Below are 20,765 nucleotides of genomic sequence, written 5' to 3'. Positions count from 1 at the left end.
CTCTCCTGGATCAGATATGCAACAACAGTCACAGGTTTTTCTTACGTACAGTAAAGTCTGAGAAGCATGGGGTCAGAAAGTAGCTGGTCCTCAGCCACTAAATTGGGGAAAGCACACAATGGTGGTTCTCAACCTTGACTAGACATTCATTCACCCAAGGAGCTTCTAAAAAATCCCAAAGCCAGGGCCAACTCCAGATCACTTAAGTCAGATTCGGGGGGGCAGTGGCAGGATGCAGGTATCAGTGTTTTAAAACTGCCCAGGTAAGCATGAGATTTTGCTTGTTAAGAGGAAGAAATGTGGGGGCGCCTGGGTGGCTCAATCGGTTGAGCGTCTGACTTTGGCTCGGGTCATGATCTCGAAGTTCATGAGTTTGAGCCCCACATCACGCTCTGTGCTGACAGCTCAGAGCCTGGAGTCTGCTTCGGATTCTGTGTCTCCTACTCACTCTCTGCCCCTCCCCCGCTCACTCTCTGTCTCTCAAAAATGAATAAATGTTAAAAAATTCTTTTAAAAAAAGAGAAAGAAATCTGGAGTCAGATCCAAATTCTGACTCCATTTACTAACCATGTCACCTTGGGCATATCACCCCACATCTCTGAGCTTCAGAGTCCTCAATTGTATAGCAATGACAATAACAATATCCAGCCTACAGGGCTGCTTGTACGGATCTGTGACCCAGGAATCGCAAATGACCTTGCAAACTGTAAAGTGCTACAATGGTAGTATCTACTGCTTTGCTTTTCATGTCGCATTTCTTCTGAAGCACAAAACCAAGGACAGGAAGGGAGGCCTCCTTTCTTTTGGTTTTGTTGTTTCATTTAATCCTAATTCATCCTCACAAAGTCCCTAGAAGGCACAGAAAAAGAGAATCACCTACTGGATGGCTCACTTAGTGTTTACTGGGTCCCCTGCCTACCCCGGTCCCCATCTCCCTCACAACGCTCTGTGATAGGTGCACTCTTAAGGAAGACAGCCAGGTCTGACCTCCATACAGTCTGATAAACCCATTGGCCCTTTTAGCTCCAAAGTCTCATCCAGGATGCACGTGTCCTGGGGGCTGGGGTCAGGAAGACTACCTCAGTCTCAACATGGAGTCTCTCCCTTCTGGTCACAAAGGGTAGTCAACTGCAGGCTAAATGAGGAGGGTCTGCTAGAAAGAACAGGGACATGGAGAAAAGACCTGTGTTCAAGTGCGGGACTTCAGGTGGGGAAGGGTCAGGTCCAGAATTTTATGCTTCACTCCAGCTCTACCTCTAACTTACTTACATCATCAGATGAATTGTTTAACTGTTATAAGGTCCCACCTCTCTTCATGAGGTCATGCTACAAATCTCTATTAACCACTGGAATGTTGTTGGAAAGTTATGAATGGTCCATATGATGTCAATTAATAAAGAATGCATTGTGCTTTATTTAAAACACTTGCTAAATGATAAACAAAGCATTGTTATCTCCATTTTAAAACTTTTAAAAAGTGAGATGTGCCTGGGTGGCTCAGTCAGTTGAGCATACAACTTTGGCTCAGGTCATGATCTTCCAGTTTGTAAGTATGAGCCCCACGTCAGGCTCTGTGCTGACAGCTTGAAGCCTGGAGCCTGCTTCGGATTCGGTGTCTCCCTCTTTCTCTGCCCCTTGCCTGCTCACACTCTGTCTCTCTCTCAAGAATAAACATTAAATTTTTTTTTTTTTACTTTTAAAAAGTGAGATTTGGGCCCATTGATAAGATTGCCCAAAGTCTTGAAGTTTTATGTAAAAGGCTGTGTTCAGGAATAAAATCCATGACTCCTGGCCCTTAGCCTCATGCTCGCCTACACTGCTAACTGTGGCTGAATTCCACTGAGTGTAGCCATGAGAAACGTATCCCCACTTCTACCTCCACAGAAAAAAACAAATGGTAGCAGGTGTGCCACGTCCAGTTGTGACTGGTCCTGCTTTAGCATCAAAGGAAGATTTAGTTTCCAAATAAAGTCATTTCTAGAAAGAAAGTTTGCAAAATGTAGATCTCATATTAACAATCTTCCTGACTGGAGGGGGGTGGGAACAATGCCAGGGAGAACGCAATGGCAGACAGCTGGAGATGCAGGTGTGCAGCCTTGTAAATTACTCACAAGAGCAAACTCTTCACGAGAGCCCCAAGACCCACAGCTTAGTGGGAAGACCAGTGCTCCTTTCCACCCAAGTAACCCACAGTCCTGAGAGGAGGATCACAGCCGCCATCCCAGCTCCCCTCAGGACAGGACCTAATGGGCTTTATTCCAAACATCAAGAGTGGTAGGCACCTTTTGGGCATCTGCCCAGATCACAATGGGCCTCTTTCTTTGGGAACTGCCCCCCACCCTTAGGTGGAGCCAGCAGTCAGGCTGGTACCTTCACAATACATATGCAGGTGCCTTCACACACCCAACCACTGTTGACTGGGTGGTCAAAGTGGTCACCTGACCCGGGCCAGGCCCATCAATTTCTCTCCCTCCCTGGAGTCTGGAGTGAGAGCAGGCTCCAGGAAGTAGCATCCATCCATCTGAACTGGGTTACTTGAATGGAGACAAGGAAAACTCAGGAGCTATAGGGCACCCATTTCATCCCACACACACAGAGAAGTGAAGTCACAGGTACATCCTGAACAGGACTTTGTTTACAGTTAATGTTTCTTTTGGAGGGAAGTGGAGGAAGAAAGGGAATGAAGGGTCTGTGTCCCTAACAGCTTCAGAGCTCCTAGTCCCAACTCTTAAGAGGCCCAACTGTCCTTAGATTCTGCAACATCTTCCTGCGTCCCAATACACTCTGTTTTTCCCCTTTTCTTTTCTTTCTTTCTGACCTGTCCCCCACCATCCTACAATTGGCTGTAGTTGGTTTCTGTTATTAACAGCCAAAAGAACTTTGAAAAAGACCTCAGGTCAGAGAAATAACCCCCACTTTGATGATTGTTTGACATGGCTACATGCTACTGAAAGAAGTTCACCCCTGCTTCCTCCAAAGGCCCCTGCAACAGAATTTAGAGAAGTATCTGAAGACAACTTTGGACCCACTGGAAGCTACATGAAGTGCTTTAAGTTAAGCGGAACATGATAAATAAGTAAACTGAAGTAGCCTCTAGACCTAATTTAAAAAAAAAATAATAATAAAACCAGGTCCACTTAGAGCTTAAAATGGCATCTGGCTAGATACTCCTGAGGATGTGTCTCTAAACTTCTCCCTAAATTACTTATGACATAGAAAAAAGACAAAATTCACAACACTGAAAATGAAGACTAATCAACAACCTGTTAACCAGAATCTAGAAGGAGTTTCTGTTAATTAAATAAATCTAATGAAGCTGAGCTGCATTGAGACAAATAATCCATGTTTCTCCTCGATTTTTTTTAATGTTTATTTATTTTGAGAGAGAGAGAGAGCAGGGGAGGTGCAGAGAGAGGGAGAGAGAATCTCAAGCAGGCCCCAGTCTGCCAGCGCAGAGCCCAATGTGGGGCTCAAACCCATGAACCATAAAATCATAACCTGAGGTGAAACCAAGAGTCAGACGCTTATTCGACTGAGCCACCCAGGAGCCCCAATTCATGTTTCACCTTGTAAACAGGGTAGTCTCATCCACCTAAAAAATTATGGGAAGACTTTGCCTTTCTCCTACTTTCAACCCCCAGTTAAAAGACCCAGGGCCAAAGCAACCAAAAATCTGGTTTTTTACTCCGGGTGCTACTTTGGGCCTGGGCCAGCAAACTTTTGCATCTTGCCCAATATAACTACATCCATTCACAGAATACAATTCCCGGGAAGGCATGGAGCAGGAAGTAGAAGAGGACTAGCAATGGCTCATCACACTGTGGAATTTATTTATTACCACATATGATGCTTTGCAGGCAGGATGAAGGCAGTCTGTGCTGGTGAGAAAGATTTGTGCATACTCCGTCAGTTCTGAATGTTACAGGCAGAAGTAGGAGGAGATCCCACAACAGTTCATCAGTTCATCATTCATCAAGATGAATCCTATCAGTTCTGGGAGCTACAGGGGAGCTGTGCACCTCAACTGGCCCTCTAGCTACAGACCTAAAAAGTAGGGTAATGAGCAAAGCCAAGGACAACCCACACTTCCTCTGTGTTAGCAAGCACCAAGTCTCCATAGAGCACTACCTGCTTAAAGGTAAGTAAAGTGAAGGGGGTCAGGGTCGAGGGGAGATCCTCATGGGGTCTACAGAAAGACAGTGCCACATTTGAGAAAGAGAGCATCACCCAGAAGACTAAGAAAAAGAGCACACCTCTGAAGATGATTTGCTATAGAAACCAGAAGAAAATTTGGGGAAATTGGCATCTATAATATGAAAAACATAATGTGGCCCTGTGAAGTTAAACTGAAAACCATATGGAAAACAAGCTGAAATAAAGAGAGATGAGGATAACTTTCACAGACTTCCATGAGAGATGATATTTTAGGTTCTTACAAAAATGCAATGACAGGGGAGGGCTCTTTTGCTATGCTAAGCCTAATTGTGATTCTTTTAAAATAAACAATGAGGGGGGCGCCTGGGTGGCTCAGTCAGTTAAGCAGCCAACTTCAACTCAGGTCATGATCTCGCGGTCCGTGAGTTTGAGCCCCGCGTCGGGCTCTGTGCTGACAGCTCAGAGCCTGGAGTCTGTTTCGGATTCTGTGTCTCCCTCTCTCTGACCCTTTCCCGTTCATGCTCTGTCTCTCTCTGTCTCAAAAAAATTAATAAACGTTAAAAAAAATTAAAAAAAAATAAAATAAACAATGAGGGGCACCTGGGTGGCTCAGTTGGTTAAGCATCCAACTTTGGCTCAGTTCATGATCTAGTGGTTTGTGGGTTGAAGCCTTGCATTGAGCTCTGTGCTGACAGCTCGGAGCCTGGAGCCTGCTTCAGTTTCTGTTCTCCTCTCTCTCTGCCCCTCCCCTGCTCACACTCTGTCTTGCTCTCTCTCTCAAGATATAAATAAACATTAAAAAAATTTTTTTTAATAAAAAATAAAAATAAAATAAACAATGAGACAGAACTTTTAGGACACAAGAGGTAGAAGTTAGTTTAAAATTTTAAGAGTAGAGGGGCACCTGGGTGGCTCAGTCAGTTAAGCGGCCGACTTTGGCTCAGGTCATGATCTCACGGTCCGTGAGTTCGAGCCCCGCGTCGGGCTCTGTGCTGAGAGCTCAGAGCCTGGAGCCTGTTTCAGATTCTGTGTCTCCCTCTCTCTGACCCTCCCCCGTTCATGCTCTGTCTCTCTCCGTCTCAAAAATAAATAAACGTTAAAAAAAAATTTTTTTTTAAATTTTAAGAGTAGAGTTTTTAAAATAGTTCATCCAAAACAATATTAAAACAATATTCAGTTATTATCCACCCAAGTTTCAGCCCTTTGTGAGAGATCTCTTTTATCAAATGTCTGAGCCAATCAGAAGACCACACACCCACTGGGGAAAAACTGTATCCTGAAACTTTTTTTTTTTTGGCAGAAATGATGGGAGTGTTAAAATCCAATAATAACTTCATTACCTTGTTTGAGACAATTTCACTGTAAAATTATTCTTCTTTTACCAGCAACAATAAAAAAAATTTTTAAGAAAGCAAATTCAGAGCCATTCTTAAAGAAATCTTTTAGAAAAGATACCTGGTGATTTCAGAATATGTGTTATCACAGTAACTTCAGCTGCTGTACACATACATTCAATAGTTGTATACCAGACGAAATATAATAAAAGTTGATCTGTTACTTACAAAACAGCCCAAGGCAAATGTTCCCAGTTTTCAAGAGCAGCTCTCCACCCAGGAGCACCCAGGCTAACAAAAGTTCTGCTGTCTTCATCATGTGGCCTCCAAGGTTGTCCTTGTCATTTCCTGGCACTTATCTGGAAGGGGAGGGGTAGGGAAAGGGGTAAAGCATGGATGAGAGTTCAATGAGCACTCTTATGGGTAAGTCCTATAAATCACACACATCACTGGGGAACCCAGATGCCTGGTAAATATCATGGGGCTTCAGGCTTATAAAGGAGAATTTGACTGATGGAGGCCAAGAACAGATGGAAAGGAAGCTGCTTTTGACTTAAAAAATTTTTCCAATAAAATAAAAGTATTGAATAAAAATTAAAAGCCATATATAAAGCAGTAAATGAGTGGAATTTACATGGCAGAAGGTCAAATAAGTATTATGGATGGCAAACTCGAGAAATGCTTTCAAAATGCAGAGAAGGGAACAAAGAATTGAACTATCCTGTTTCACTGATCCTAAAGACATCCATTTTCCCACATGCTAACACTTTGGAAATCAGGTTAAGTTTTACTATCACTGACATCTTACAATCATTTGGACCGGGGAGCTGTCACGGTGAGGCTAGCAAGTCCTGGCCATGGGCAAACTTTAGTCTCAGCTATTCATGTTGTAAGCACTTTAATTGAGTTATGTACATTGTTGTGATTACATGTGAGTTTAATTGCCATTTGAAATGTCTTCTAAAAGAATTACACTATGATTTGGCATTGAAACAAGAAGTTATTGTGTATGCAGAAAGGCATGGAATTAGACCAGCAGGAGATAATCTGATATGACTGAAGCAAGTATATTATTGGAGCAATAACAGCAATTGCTTTTTTGTTTTTAAAGAAAAACCAAGCACTTGATAGGATCCAAGAAAGAGAGAAGTTTTCTTGAAGTACAAACTAGGTTTTGTCACTGAGATACATGCAAAATGGACTGTCTATGACATGCCAAACAATGCAGTTGAAGGCAGGAGAAACTAATAAATCCCCCAAAATAGATGAAACATTTGAAAACAAGGAAGGGCTTGTGTGTGATCAATTTACTGATTTCACAGGACTGTAATTATGGCATGATGGCATAGCTTATTGGCAGCATTTTTTCTTTCTTCTAGTTGTACATAAAATAGTGCTTCTAATAGTCAATACCATCTTAGATTCAATAATATATAGAAATTTAAAAAAGAAAATCTTGGGGCGCCTGGATGGGTCAGTCGGTTGGGCGGCCAACTTCGGCTCAGGTCATGATCTCGCGGTCCGTGGGTTCAAGCCCCGCATTGGGCTCTGGGCTGACAGCTCAGAGCCTGGCGCCTGTTTCAGATTCTGTGTCTCCCTCTCTCTCTGACCTTCCCCCCTTCATGCTCTGTCTCTCTCTGTCTCCAAAATAAATAAACGTAGAAAGAAAGAAAGAAAGAAAGAAAGAAAGAAAGAAAGAAAGAAAGAAAAAAAGAAAGAAAGAAAGAAAGAAAGAAAGAAAGAAAGAAAGAAAGAAAATCTTTGCTATGGAAGACCAGGAATAGAGATTCAGCTGAAAAATTGTACTGTTGAAGAAAAATCCAGAACAATCAAAAGAGAAGGAATCATTCAAGATATAATTAAAGAAAACTTTCTGAAAAAGAATGGGAAGAGGGGAAGCTGACTGGGATGAAATGGGCTCACCAGGATCCAGGTAAAAGTAATCCAGGAATATTCTGACAAGTTTTAAAATTATAAACAAATAAAAAACATATTTTTCCATATACATCCAAACCAAAAAAAAAAAAAAGAGGTAAATGTCTATAAAGGAATAAAAACCATGCTGCCCTTGGTTTTCTCTTCTACAATGATAGAGCAATGTCTACAGTCTGGACAAGAAAAAGACTTAGACTCAAGAATTTTATTCATGGATAAGTTTCAGTTTTTGAGAGGGAACAACAGAAAGACACTGGTAAGAGCTCAAAATGTCTGCCACTCAAATATTCCTCTTTCAATCACTTTGAAATATATTCCAACTGCACAAGTGATGAATTAACATTAGGAGCTCAAAAATGAAAATATCAGAATATAAAAGGACTAGCAGTGAGCAGTGAAACCAATTATTAAACATAGAGATGGGTCTAAAATGATTGTTTAAATACAGTTACAAGAAAGAATATATGTCAAAATAGAGCCAGGACATATACAACAACAACAAATATTTAATAATAACCCAGATCCCAAACCCATATATAACTAATAAACTTTCAGGTAGGAAGGGAGAACAGAGGGAAATAAAAATATACAAAAGTCTTTGTCCTACACACTTGCGAGCCTACAAGTGCCATTTCATTCTCAATTAAACAATCAGAGAAATATTGATTGGTGTTCACATACATTTTTAGAAACACATTACAGAAGACAGTAGGGGACTTTCCTTAAAAAGACAAATGAAGCTTCTTCCCAGCTTCTGCATATTTGGTTTGAAGACCTCTGGAAACATTTTAATTTGTTATAAGGATAAACAAATGTTAAATTCCTTGAAGAAGCCTGTGGAGAACCAGGCTTCAAATGATGTTTAGATCTTACTGCCTACTAATACTTTCTATTTCTTCTGGTAAAAGATTCCTACAATCTGGCACGAAAAGGTGCTGAATTCTGCCTCAAGGTGGCGCCCTCTATACCTGAGGTCAGTGTAAGATGGGAGAATCCTCAGGCCAGACAGCCTTGTTCAACAGAGTCGCTGGTGTCACTGAGAAACACACGAAAATTCAACCGGGGTGGAGCGGAGGAAGCTCTCCAAGATACTATTGTTACACACACAGGACCTAGGCCTGAGGTCAATACATACACCAAGTGTTTTCCATCCACTATTTAACTTGACGCTCGGGACACACATCCAACGGGCACCATTTTTCCAATGTTACAGGTGAGAATACTGAGGTTTTTTTTCCCAGAATTAAAAGACTGTTTTCTAGAATTACACAGCCAGTGAAGGGGTGGCAGAGAGAGGTCTCCAAGCCAGGAACTTCTGGCTTAAAAGTTCATTGTGCCATACCACACCATTTCCCTAATTCAAAGAGACAAGATAGAAAGAAAGAGAGTGGAGGTCTGGAAAACAGTGTGGAGGTTCCTCAAAAAATTAAAAATAGAATTATCCTATGACCCAGCAGTAGCACTACGAGGAATTTATCCAGAGGATACAGGAGTGCTAACTCATAGGGGCACATGTACTCCAATGTATATAGCAGTGTTATCAAATTATGGAAAGAGCCCAGTGACTGATAAATGGATAAAAAAGCTGTGGTTTATATATACAATGGAATACTACTCGGCAATGAAGAATGAAATCTTGGCATTTGCAGCAATATGGATGGAACTGGAGGGTATTATGCTAAGTGAAATAAGTCAGTCAGAGAAAGACAGATATCATATGTTCTCACTCATATGTGGAATTGGAGAAACTTAACAGAAGACCATGGGGGTAGTAAGGGGGAAAAAAGTTACACACTGAGAGGGAGGCAAACCACAAGAGACTCTCAAATAGAACAAACTGAGGGTCGATGGGGGTAGGGGATGGGAGTACAGGAAAAATGGGTGATGGGCATGGAGGAGGGCACTTGTGGGGATGAGCACTGGGTGTTATACGTAAGTGATGTATCACAGGAATCTACTTCCGGAGCCAAGACCACATTGTATGTCGGCTAACTTGACAATAAAATATATTTTAAAGGAAAAAAAGGGAGTGGAGGGATTGATTTCATAATGTATAAAGGATTAGTATAGGTGCTTTCTCTTTTACAAAATAATAATAATAATAATAATAATAATAATAATATAATAATAATAATGCAGTGCACTGGACTAACCACCCTGTGCTAGTACCTCATTAATCCTCCCTAAAACATTCACAAAATGGATATGGGGCTGCTCTTTCTCCAACATAAAAGGTGCTGAGACATTCCCAGAGACTGCCCTGGTCTCCAAGGTTTGACTGGCAAGTACCTTTGAGCCCTCAGTCTTCTTTGTTTCTTGAGTACTCTGGGGTAACCCTTCTCTTGCCAGGAAAGATTACATTAAGTCGCTGATTGACCCTAAAGAGGTCAGGTCTAATGCACTGCTCCTTCCCATAGCTTAGAGAACAATACTTAAAGACATGAGAATGCACCTGTAATAGCAAAATTTTAGACACCAGCAATGGAGTTATTTTTAAATCTCCCTCCCCCCGCCCAACCACTGCCACCAAAAAAAAAAAAAAAAAAAAAAAAAAAATTCACGTCACACTATATTGAGACCGTGGTTCTTCATCTGTGTACCGAGGGCCTTGGCTCATCTACGTGTTACCTAACTCAATGTGTGGTTCCCCCACAAACCGTGTGTAGAGACCAGGCTGGGCTCTGACGTCAACAGGCCGCCGCACTCAGAGAACCCAGAGTCGGTCTGCGCGCTCCGTGCCTCCTCCTCTGCGGAGTCCCGGAGCCGCCCTCTCCCAGAACCACCCGCGCGTCCCCGAGCAGCGGCGTCCCCGAGCCACTTGCGCGTCCCCGAGCCGCCCGCGCGTCCGCGCCAGGCCCGGAGGCTCCGCTGGGCGGCTGCTGCCACCTCTCGGCCGCCCTCCCCCAGCCGCACCCAGCCATCCCGACCCTCCCCTGCCACCCTACCCCAAAACCGTCCCCAGGCATCTGGGTCTGTGGGCGCTCGGCCGGGGGAGGTGCCTGATCAGTGGGCCTGGGAGAGCGAGGACTTTCCCCCACTGGAACTTCCTACGGAGGAAGCGCCTTCCTTTCGGGTCACTGCCGCTGTGCACATAGGACGGATATGGGGATGGGTGCTGCCAGCGCCGACCTCCTCTAAGGTTCTGCGGGGCCCCACAGTTCCCTCCACTCCTCACCACAGCCTGGCCCGCAGGTGCACCTGAAAACAACCAGACCCCCAAATCTGGGCCATCCTGGCTGCCTAAAGGAATGCGAATGAGAGCACAGGTTTTTCTAAACTCAGACCCCTCTGCCAAACACACAGAATTAGAATATCCAGGGCTGAGAACAGTAAACTGTTATTTGGCAGAGTTCCCCAGATGATCCTAATGGTCCCCACAGGTAGGCCAGGGACCCACCGAGTGAGAAAACTTACATAACCTTTTCCAGATGCTTGCACACTCACAAACACACACTCCTGAGTCTGTGCAAAGACACACACCTAACATCAGGCCCAGTGCCTGAAAAGGATTTCCCTGAGAGTGCCTCTGACCTAGCCCAGGGTGGGTTTCCAAACTTCTCTGTTCATAAGGCCTTAGTGGCTCAGTAATTATTTTCACAGTCCTCCTAGGCCAAAAGAAATACCTAAGGGTCGGTTCTTAAGTAGTTAAGCCCAAACAATGTAATAAGTCTTTATGTCCTAATAACTGAATAGCCATTAGAAAAAATACATATAAGTTGGAAAAATTATTTTTATTGCATTCTTAAATAACCAACTACTTACTAATGGGATGTGTGTGCTGGCTGGGTACTACACAGCACCTCAAACCTTGGAATCAGATTAGACACTGCCACCCTTATTTCCTATTCTATATTAGGATTAATATATAATCTATATTAGGATTAATATATTAATATATTAATATCCTAATCTATATTAGGATTAAATATTAATATAGATGTTATAGAATATCTATATTCTATAGATGCATGGTGCTTGCATTTGACCACAGCCACCAGTAAAAAGACAGCTTCATGAAGATATGATATCATCAAAAAGCATGTAAAGCAATCTAATGGTGAAACCGCAAATTATCCTGACTCGTTGGTAGTTTACATGGGATCCAACAGATGTTAAGTGTCGCCTTAAACATTTAACATATCCCGTGGAGCCCTTGAATTCACTGCAGGGCCCCGGGACATCTCAGCACAGTCTGGAAACATGCAAGGACTTAGCTCCAGGTCACCACCTCATCTCATGCCATGCCCCTCAGAGTTCATGACGCTTGTTATACACCAGGCACCTTCCCTTCTCAGCACACACTCCTCCTCACTATTTTCTCTGCCCAGAACGCTCTTCCCCAGGTCCTGCCAAGAGGCAGACTCCTTCTCAGCCTTCATATCTTGGTTTAAAAGCACCCATTCCCTGAAGCCTTCTCAGGCTTCCTACCAAATCCCTCTCTGCTCTGCCAGCCTGTTTCCTTGTCTTTCTAGCTCATCACTAGCTGAAGATATCCTGTTTATTTATTAGTTTATTTACTTTCTAGCTTCCTTATCGGAATCAAGTGAGCTTTATGAAAGCAGGGAATATTGTTCGTTACTGTTTCCCCAGAACCTAGAATAATGCGTAGCAATAAGTAGACGATCGATAATTGTTTAATGAATGAATGCAGCCACTACACTGAGCCCAGGGAGATAAAGGTTTGAAGAATGTGCTTTAGATGTGCTATGCTTTGATCTTCACAACAGCTGTTAAAAAAAATAGATGTGATTAACCCCCAGGAAATCAAGATTCAGAGAAGTGTGGGGCACCTGAGTGGCTCAGTCAGTCAAGTGTCTGGCTCTTGGTTACAGCTCAGGCCATGATCTCGTGGTTTGTGAGTTCAAGCCCTTGGTTGGGCTCCCCACTGACAGTGCAGAGCCTGCTTGGCATTCTCTCTCTCTCTCCCTCTCTCTCTGCCCCTTCCCCGCTCATGCTCTCTGTCTCTCTCTCTCTCTGTCTCTCAAAATGAATAAACTTTTTTTTAATTAAAAAAAAAAAGATTCAGAGACATGTTCAAGGCTGCATAGCTGAATGGCAGAGCTAAGATTCAAATTCAGGTCCAGTTGACTTTTCATAAAACCACACCACCTCCCGTGGACTTTCCATTATTTGCCCAGAAAAGCTGAGGCCAGCAGCAAAGGAAACGGACCCTCAGGACTAGTTCCCAGAGTCCTTAGAAGAGAAAGTGGCCCACAGTGGAATTCACCCTCTAGAGGTTCCAGTCCCCCCACACCCAGGAGAGACCAGGAGAGATGTCCCTCTTCCCCAGGAAGGTCGTGCCTCTCTGATTCCCCAGCTGGGAGCTGACACAGGGAGGCCTCCTGCAGCCTCATCTTGTGGCCAGGCCCGTGTTCTGCTGTAAACTTAATGACACGTGTGACTGGTGGCTGCCTCTAACTGCCAAGTTCCCGTTGATCACCCTGACAGGTAGGGGGCTAACACACAGCCGCAGGAAAGGATTTGATGGGCACTGCACTGGGTACCACAGGGCACACAGTTTAGACAGTCTCTGAGTGAGGCAGGGATTATCAGGACCTGCTCACCTGCAGTGCCAGAAATTTCAGGTTGCCACAACGTGAAAGGAACTATGAAAGGGGCACACAGGTCAGACACTGGGCAGCTGGACACAGAGTCTGAGGCCCTTGTACAAAGGACAGGAGATTAAACTTTGGTCTGTAAAGTCAAAAGACCAGCGCTTTGTCATTTTCCCTTCTTCTATGGCTGGCTTCTACCATATTATTCTTAAACTGGTTGGTGCAGGCAAGAAAACAATTCACCTTTCCTCTCCTTGCCTTTACACCCCTTTTACCTGGCCTAGCTCATGCCTGCTTATTCTTCTAGACTCAGTTCCCTTGATTCCTCCTCCAGGAAGCCTGCCCTGGCCCTCACTGGGTAAGTACCTCTCCTCTGTGCTCAGTGTAACTGGGGCTGACCACACTGCCTTCTAATTGCATGTGTGTGGGTCTGTGCCTGCAGCCAGACTGGAGGCTGTTCTGAGGTGGCAGCTGTGACTTGCTCACAGTGGTGTCCTCAGTCCTCCACACCATGCCTGGCACATAGAAGGATGTTGCTTAATATTTGTGATCACCGAGTTACTGAGTCCCCCACCCACACACTCTGATGTGGGGTTGAGGAGACGGGACACCACAGTGCTAGTCTCTGTGCTGCGCTGGTATCCATGGGCTCTTGGGAAACCTAGAAGTCATCTAGTCCAGCACACAGGTGCCTGCCTCCTGAGGCCCCTTCCCTGGAAGAGTGGCCTGCTAAAACCACACACACCATAAGAATGACACCCTGAGAAAGGCTTGGCTACAGGCTGCTATCATTTCTTAAGGCTCTGAGCCTACATCACTGATGGCTTAAAACAAACTCTTCGTGACTCAACTTCATTATCTTCTATCCTGTGTGGAGCCTCCCGGGCTCTGCATCAGGTCACCATGACTGCACCCTCTGGGGCTTATGACACTACCTCCACATGCAGCAGCAACCCCAGACTCCTTTACAGCAAAAATAGCTTGCCAGAAAAATCGTCAGAAAAGCAATTAACATGGACCCGGTAACAAGAAAGCAGCAACGTGTAGGAACAAAGGAGATGGCTCTTAATAGCAAAGTTTCCAATTGCCTGCCCTGGGAAGCCAGCACCAGAGACCCTGGGCTTCAGGCATTAGTCATTAGGCTCTGCCCCTGACGCTTTATCTCAGAAGAGCAGAGCACCCCCTTTTCATCATGAGCCGGAAGCTGGTCTGGTGTGAGGGCCTACAGAGACCTCCTGAAGCCAGCAATGAGAGGGAGAGGCAGCAGCTCACAAGAAAGGCAGACAGTCTCCCCGCTGCTTGTGGAGAAATGGTGCCTTGTCTGTAGCAGAGGCCGGAGAGGCCGGAGAGAGAACAAACACTGGAAGCATGGGGTGACTGACTGTCTGCCCACGGGCAACGTCATGGGGAGAAATGAGAGAGAAACAGAGACACAGAGAGAACAAGCAGGGAGGAAGACACAAAGAGACACAAAGTTGAGAAACAGAAAGGCGAGAACTTATAGAAGAATGAGTTTTTACAATCCAAGAGGGGCATGAGGGCGTGAGGGGGTGGTGGTTAACAAGAGCACAAGCGGGATATTCTAGACCTCATCACCAGTAACTACAAAGCCAGATCAAACTTACTTTCAATCCCCAAACTGTGACCACCTGGGGCTTAGGTTCTAAGCTCCCACCAACCAACCTGTCAGGGGTCTCTGAGAGGGGCCAGGGCTGCCTCATGGGAACTTGAGAATAGGCCCCTGCAGTGGAAGACCTTCCAGGCTGGCCTCCCTACCAGGCCTCTACCATGGTGCCCCTGAGCTCATTGCTCTGCAAAGCATGGCGGCCCCCAACCAGGGCCACCACCATAACTACCACTCTGGCCACCAGAGAAAGGGCCCTCCTCAGATGTTTCCTTCTCAGCCCTAACTATGGAATCCACCCTCGTCCAATACCACATGGCATGTCTGAGACCAGCTACATTTCATGAATTTCCCGAAGGACTAGAGGAACCTACGTAGACCTCAGTGCAGCCAAAGGCCCCTTACCACCTGCATCCCATGTCACACCACCCACCTTCACGGCCAGGAGCCTCTCCTCTCCCACCACCAGGAATGTGCCAGGCACCTACATGCTCCCGGCTGAGTCAGAGATGGTACCTCACCTGGCCTACCTCCCATAACCACAATGCTGTGCATCGCTCCCTTCCACAACCCCTCCCTTCCAGAGGACACCACTTCTACTATGGCACAGTCCAGATGGGCTCAAGCAAAACCATCTCATAACATCACACAACGGTGCATCTCCCAAGGCCTGGCTGATCCGTTCTTAACTAACCTCATGTGGGGGAAGTCAGAAGTGCAGTTCAGGTGAGGTAAAAAGCTCAGTCCAGATTTTTCTTACTGTCTTTTTAATAAAGGTTAAAACTGGGGGGCCCAATCCCAACAAAGTGCCCTTTCACAGGGAGATGCCAACGGATTCTCTCCTCGAAACCACCAGCTGAAAGTTTGTGTTATTTCACTTGCTCAGAGTCTGTGTGGTCCAGCTCTGCTCTTCTCTCCAGCCCACCCCCACCACTCTGTCACATTCAAGCCATCCCTTGCCCCCTTGGCCACTGACCCTCTTCATGGCTGTGTCTTCTGCCTACCGTGTCCTACTCGTGTTCAAAACTCAGTCCAGATGTTGCCACCTCTGGGGAATGTTCCCTGATGGAAAACATCTAACCCAGGGCCCCCTGGGCTGTGTTCCTGCTCCCATACCTGCCTGATTCACTGGAGGTGCTTGAAACTATTTCGTGGCAAGAAAATAGTTCCACTCCCTGGAAGAGTGGTTACAAGAGGGCACCAGGAATAAATTCCCTTGAGGTCTTCCATGGAGACATTCGTTGGTCACCAAAATCTGCCTTCTCCTTTTATAGGAATAGATGTAGAGCTGGGTGCTGGCTACCAAGAAGGGACCACATTTCCCAATGCCCCTTGCTTCCATGAGACTAAGTTCTCACCACTGGAACATGAGCAAAAGTGACACCTGCCACTTAAAATACCTCCACGGGTTCCTCCACATTCTTTCTGGAACCCAGAAGAGCCAGCATCCCAGCTTCAGTCAGCAGTGCTAATGCCCTGGGGTGGTGCCGGGTTCCTGAATCCTCTGACGGCATAAATGAACCCATCTACTCACTGTGGACTATTAAATGTGAGAGAAATAAACCTCGGTATTCTTCAAGACACTGTATTCCTGGATGTTTTTCTTACAATGGCTTTGCCTTTCCCGTTAACGATAACAAGAGCAGGCAATTTCCTGGCGTGAGTCACATCTGGTTTCCTCACACAATAGTGACAATACCCTCTAAGGATCAGTCTCACAGAACGCGCTGGTTAAGAGTCAGTCCTGAGCCTCCCGGTGAATAACAAAGTACCTCCCTGCACCACCTGTGCCAAGAGACAAGTATAGCCTCCTTTCATCCAATAGGCCATGCACCTCTTTCCTCCTTCATTTTGCCTCCCCGTTTCCCTGCCCCTCAGCTGAGCAGTGTGAGCTAGTACCTGCCTTCCCAGAGCACCTGTCCTCTTCTTCTGTACGATGAAGGACTAGTCTTAACTGGCGCTTCTCAACCCTGGCTGCTCATCAGAATCCACCTGGGAGCTTTTAAAAACTGAGATGCAGAGGTCCATGCCAGGCCAATTAACACCAAAGTTCTGTAGGATACAGAACCTCTAACTCAGAACTCTATCCAGTTTTCAGATTGACTGCATCACACCCCAGAGCCATTTTGTTCTGGTCACGATCCAGCCCAACACAGCCTGCAGTGGGCTCTGTGTCTCGTTGATGATTCATCACTTACGTACAACACCCCAACAAGCACCAACCTCAACGTCCATCACCCATTCTCCCTGCCTCCCCAACCACCTCCCCATCAACCCCCAAGTAGGTTCTCTGTATTTAAGAGTCTCTTACATTTGACTCTCTCTCAGTTTGTAACTATTTTTTTCCTTCCCTTCCCCCACGATCTTCTGTTAAGTTTCTCAAATTCCACATAGGAGCGAGAACATATGATATCTTTCTTTCTCTGACTGACTTATTTCACTCAGCATAATACCCTCCAGTTCCATCCAGGTTGTTGCAAATGGCAAGAATGTTGCATTCTTTTTCATTGCCGAGCAGCATCCCAGTGTGTGTGTGTGTGTGTGTGTGTGTGTGTGTGTGTGTACCACAGCTTCTTTATCGATTCATCAGCTGATGGGCATTTGAGCTCTTTCTTTTTTTTTTTTCAACGTTTATTTATTTTTGGGACAGAGAGAGACAGAGCATGAACGGGGGAGGGGCAGAGAGAGAGGGAGACACAGAATCGGAAACAGGCTCCAGGTTCTGAGCCATCAGCCCAGAGCCTGACGCGGGGCTCGAACTCACGGACCGCGAGATCGTGACCTGGCTGAAGTCGGACGCTTAACCGACTGCGCCACCCAGGCGCCCCTTGAGCTCTTTCTATAATTTGGCCATAACCAATGTGGCCACTTTAAGTACAAAGTGAAAAGCATCTCCAGGAGCAGTGCAAACATACAACTTGTAGCAGCTCTGGCTGAAACTCTGAGCCCAGTTTCCTTAGCGGTAAAACAGGACTAATGAGAGCCACAACACAGATATGATACAAAAGTATGAACAAGGACATAATACAGCATAGCACCTAGCATGTAGGAAGTGCTCAATGAATGTTAACTCTCCCCTACTTTCCCCCCAAAAGTTTTCCACATCCCAAACCTATACCTTTGTGTCCCCTGAGTGACGGGGGCCCCTGTGCCACAGCCATGTGAGACCTTTGCAAGCATACCTGAAATTCAAGGCAAGGGAGATGTAGACGCTGCTCAATGTGGGCAGAGCAAGGCAGCCACTAACAGTACGACAAGTTTTGCAATGCACAACTCGTGAGGACCCCTCTCACCCTGTGCTCATCATAGGTTTGGTTACTTCAACAGCTTTCTGGAAAATGTCAGTGAAGTGTCTTGAGGAAGAAGTACCCTTTAAGTTTGAACAAATTGCACAGTGCCATCCACATTCCCTATCCCCTATGCCCCAATGTGACATCGCCCCTCATCAGGCGACCAATCAACCTGCCCATAAAGTATGTCGTGATCATGCCCACCTCAGGGACACACAAGCCATTCTTTGTGCCCCTCCTTAACATTGACCACACAATGAGAACGGGAAACAGAGCAGGACAAATGGAGAAGATGAATCCCACCAAGAGATATCCTGAAGCTTCCATTCTGTGGGAGCTCCCAGCCCGCGACAAGGCAGACCAAATCACTCAGTTCCCAGACCGGGGCTCCAACTCACTGCAGCCGCAGGTGAGTTTCCAAATGGGACAGTCCTATGGTGTGCTACAGCCATGCCCTTTTAAAGGAAACGGCCTGGCTACAAAGTCAACTCCAGCCAGTTCTGTTTTGTATCACACCCTCCCTGGCCCAGCTGATTGCAATGGAAGCAAACTCCCAAAGGGCCAATTCGCTGGCTGGCCAGAGACCTTTGATGCGCCCAAGCACCAAAAAAAAGGTGGGGGGCATCAATTAGGGTTCTGTCTCAGGAAACAGAACTGGGAAATACCAAGGGAATAAGTTAGCTGGCGGTGTGTGCTAAGACTGAAACGCCATACGGTGCAGAGAGTGGAGAGATGTCAGAGGGACCACGATGGGGTGGGGGAACTAGCCCTAGAGCAGAACTCAGGGCAAGGTCAGCAGCAGATAGTGAGAGAAGGCAGGCCACCTTACTGGGTAGAACCAGGGCAAAAACCAGACTATTGCTCCAGTGTGAGCTTAGACCCAGAAAGCGGGCTCTGGAACATAGGTTCCCTCTGTTGCTCTGCTGTCCTGTCAACCTCCTCCTCCCCTACTTCCCGCCAAGTGCTGTGGAGTAGCCTGTTTACAACAACCGAAAGAACAGCTCTGCTAAACCTCTTAGAGAAGACCATGAAAGGGACCACTTAATAAGGAAGCTACCAGAAAGGACGACAACTGTTCTGGAGTTTCCAGGAATAACACTAATTAACATACGTGTAACCATTTGCAAATTTTGGCTTGGAAAAATGAGGAGAAACATGGAAATTGATGGGGAGCTCTCTCTCTCATCAGTGACGATAGAATCCATTCATTTTAATCAGATGACCAGATGGAGGGCTTTGTAATCTATGGCTCTCCCACCCCCATGTTGGTGGATCTTCTAGAGCTTCAAGGAAACTCCCCAAGAGCAAAGAACAGAGGACAGCATCTTGAAATATACCCTTGCGGCCACTAGAGGGAGACACTTCCTTACGAAACATGTCCTGGCCAGTCCCCTACCAGGGGGGATTCTTACCAGATTTTGTGGAAGGACCACTTTGCATTCTTCCTCTTTTAGGCAGCATCCTCTCAGGAGCCAAATGGGCTCTTACCCTGCCTTGGTCAACAACAACAACAACAACAAAAGAAGAAGAAGAACTACAAGTGTTCCCCTGCTTCAAGTCAACTTTGGGTTGAGGTTACCCCCAATCAAAAAGGAAGCTGGAAAAAACTGCTGCTGAGTGCTGCCTGGGGTGACAGCTTCCTAGGGAGCCATGGGCCTGGGGAGCTGGAGGACAAAGCATTCCTTCCAGGAACTGAGCCAGGCCACCCCCTGTGCCATCCCCACCTTTCCCATTCACCTGCTACCAGCATGGAGGCCTTTTTAAATTTAATTTAATTTTTTTTTATTTTTTTGGACCAGCGTTTCAGGAAGCCAGCAGGAAGCTACAACACTTCTAGGCCTAGAGAACACATAGGAAGAGAAAGAAAAAAAATCTGAAAGCTTCCCATTCCAAATGAGCCTGCAAATCCAAAATTACAAAATACATGCAGAAATCAAATGCTAAAGCTTAACAGCCAAAACCAGCAACAACCTGAACATAAACCAAGCCACGTGAAATCAGTTTTAGGAAACAGCATAGCAGGCATACATAAGCATGTGGAGGATGGCTGAGAGATGAACGTAGGCGTTAACGTCCACCACGGGAAAGGGCAAACGGCCAGGCAGCACATGCAGCTGGCCTTCTGGAGCAGCCCTCGCTGGGGAAAACTCACAGGGAGGAGCAGGAGTGTGTGTGCAGGTCCCCATGGCCCTCTTCTCCCCTGGTGGCGCAAGGAGGTCTAGCCCGGCCAGAGGCCAGACATCAGACTCTAGAAGGACCTGGACTCTCAGACTGAGGGGCTTTGAGGTTGCCGACCAGAGAAGCATCCACCTCTTCCTGGAGGAGAGGCTGGGATTCAACGGCAGAATGATGCGGCAGAGCCTGGGCCGTGTTCTTAGTGGGAGGTCCGAGCCCGGTGGCTGCAGCTCTACTACCTAGCAACCTGTGGCGGGATTCACCGTTGGGGAGGCACCAGCACCCCTCTCCAGGCACGATGGGGGAGGGAGGGCAAAGGGCTGGCACCCAGTCCTTGCTCTTGTCAGGACTGACAGACATAAGCACTGGGCCATTCCTGTAGATCCCTAGGGTTCAGCCCGAGACACATCCACCTCTACCTCTCAATATCTACTTCAAAAAGAACAAAAAAATATGAAACCAAAACAGGTGGACATGAAAAACTATTTTTAAATAATTTTTTTTCAACGTTTATTTATTTTTGGCACAGAGAGAGACAGAGCATGAACGGGGGAGGGGCAGAGAGAGAGGGAGACACAGAATCGGAAACAGGCTCCAGGCTCTGAGCCATCAGCCCAGAGCCTGACGCGGGGCTCGAACTCACGGACCGCGAGATCGTGACCTGGCTGAAGTCGGACGCTTAACCGACTGCACCACC

The 20,765-nt window shown here is 46.1% G+C and overlaps 1 protein-coding gene across 3 annotated transcripts in view; it reads right to left on the bottom strand.

Moving 5' to 3' along the window:
• Positions 1–20,765, bottom strand: part of PTS (6-pyruvoyltetrahydropterin synthase) — a 147,574-nt gene that overhangs the window by 74,420 nt on the left and 52,389 nt on the right. For all 3 annotated transcript variants that reach the window (XR_007156202.1, XR_007156200.1, XR_007156201.1), the window contains exon 9: positions 5,718–5,848. The gene's annotated coding sequence lies outside the window, so the exon portion shown is untranslated. The remainder of the gene's footprint in view (positions 1–5,717; positions 5,849–20,765) is intronic.

Source organism: Prionailurus viverrinus, chromosome D1 (genome assembly GCF_022837055.1).
Source record: "Prionailurus viverrinus isolate Anna chromosome D1, UM_Priviv_1.0, whole genome shotgun sequence".
In the NCBI taxonomy this organism is placed as follows: domain Eukaryota; kingdom Metazoa; phylum Chordata; class Mammalia; order Carnivora; family Felidae; genus Prionailurus; species Prionailurus viverrinus.
The sequence above is the reverse complement of the archived record's forward strand: the minus strand, read 5'-3'. Positions and strand labels throughout refer to the sequence as shown.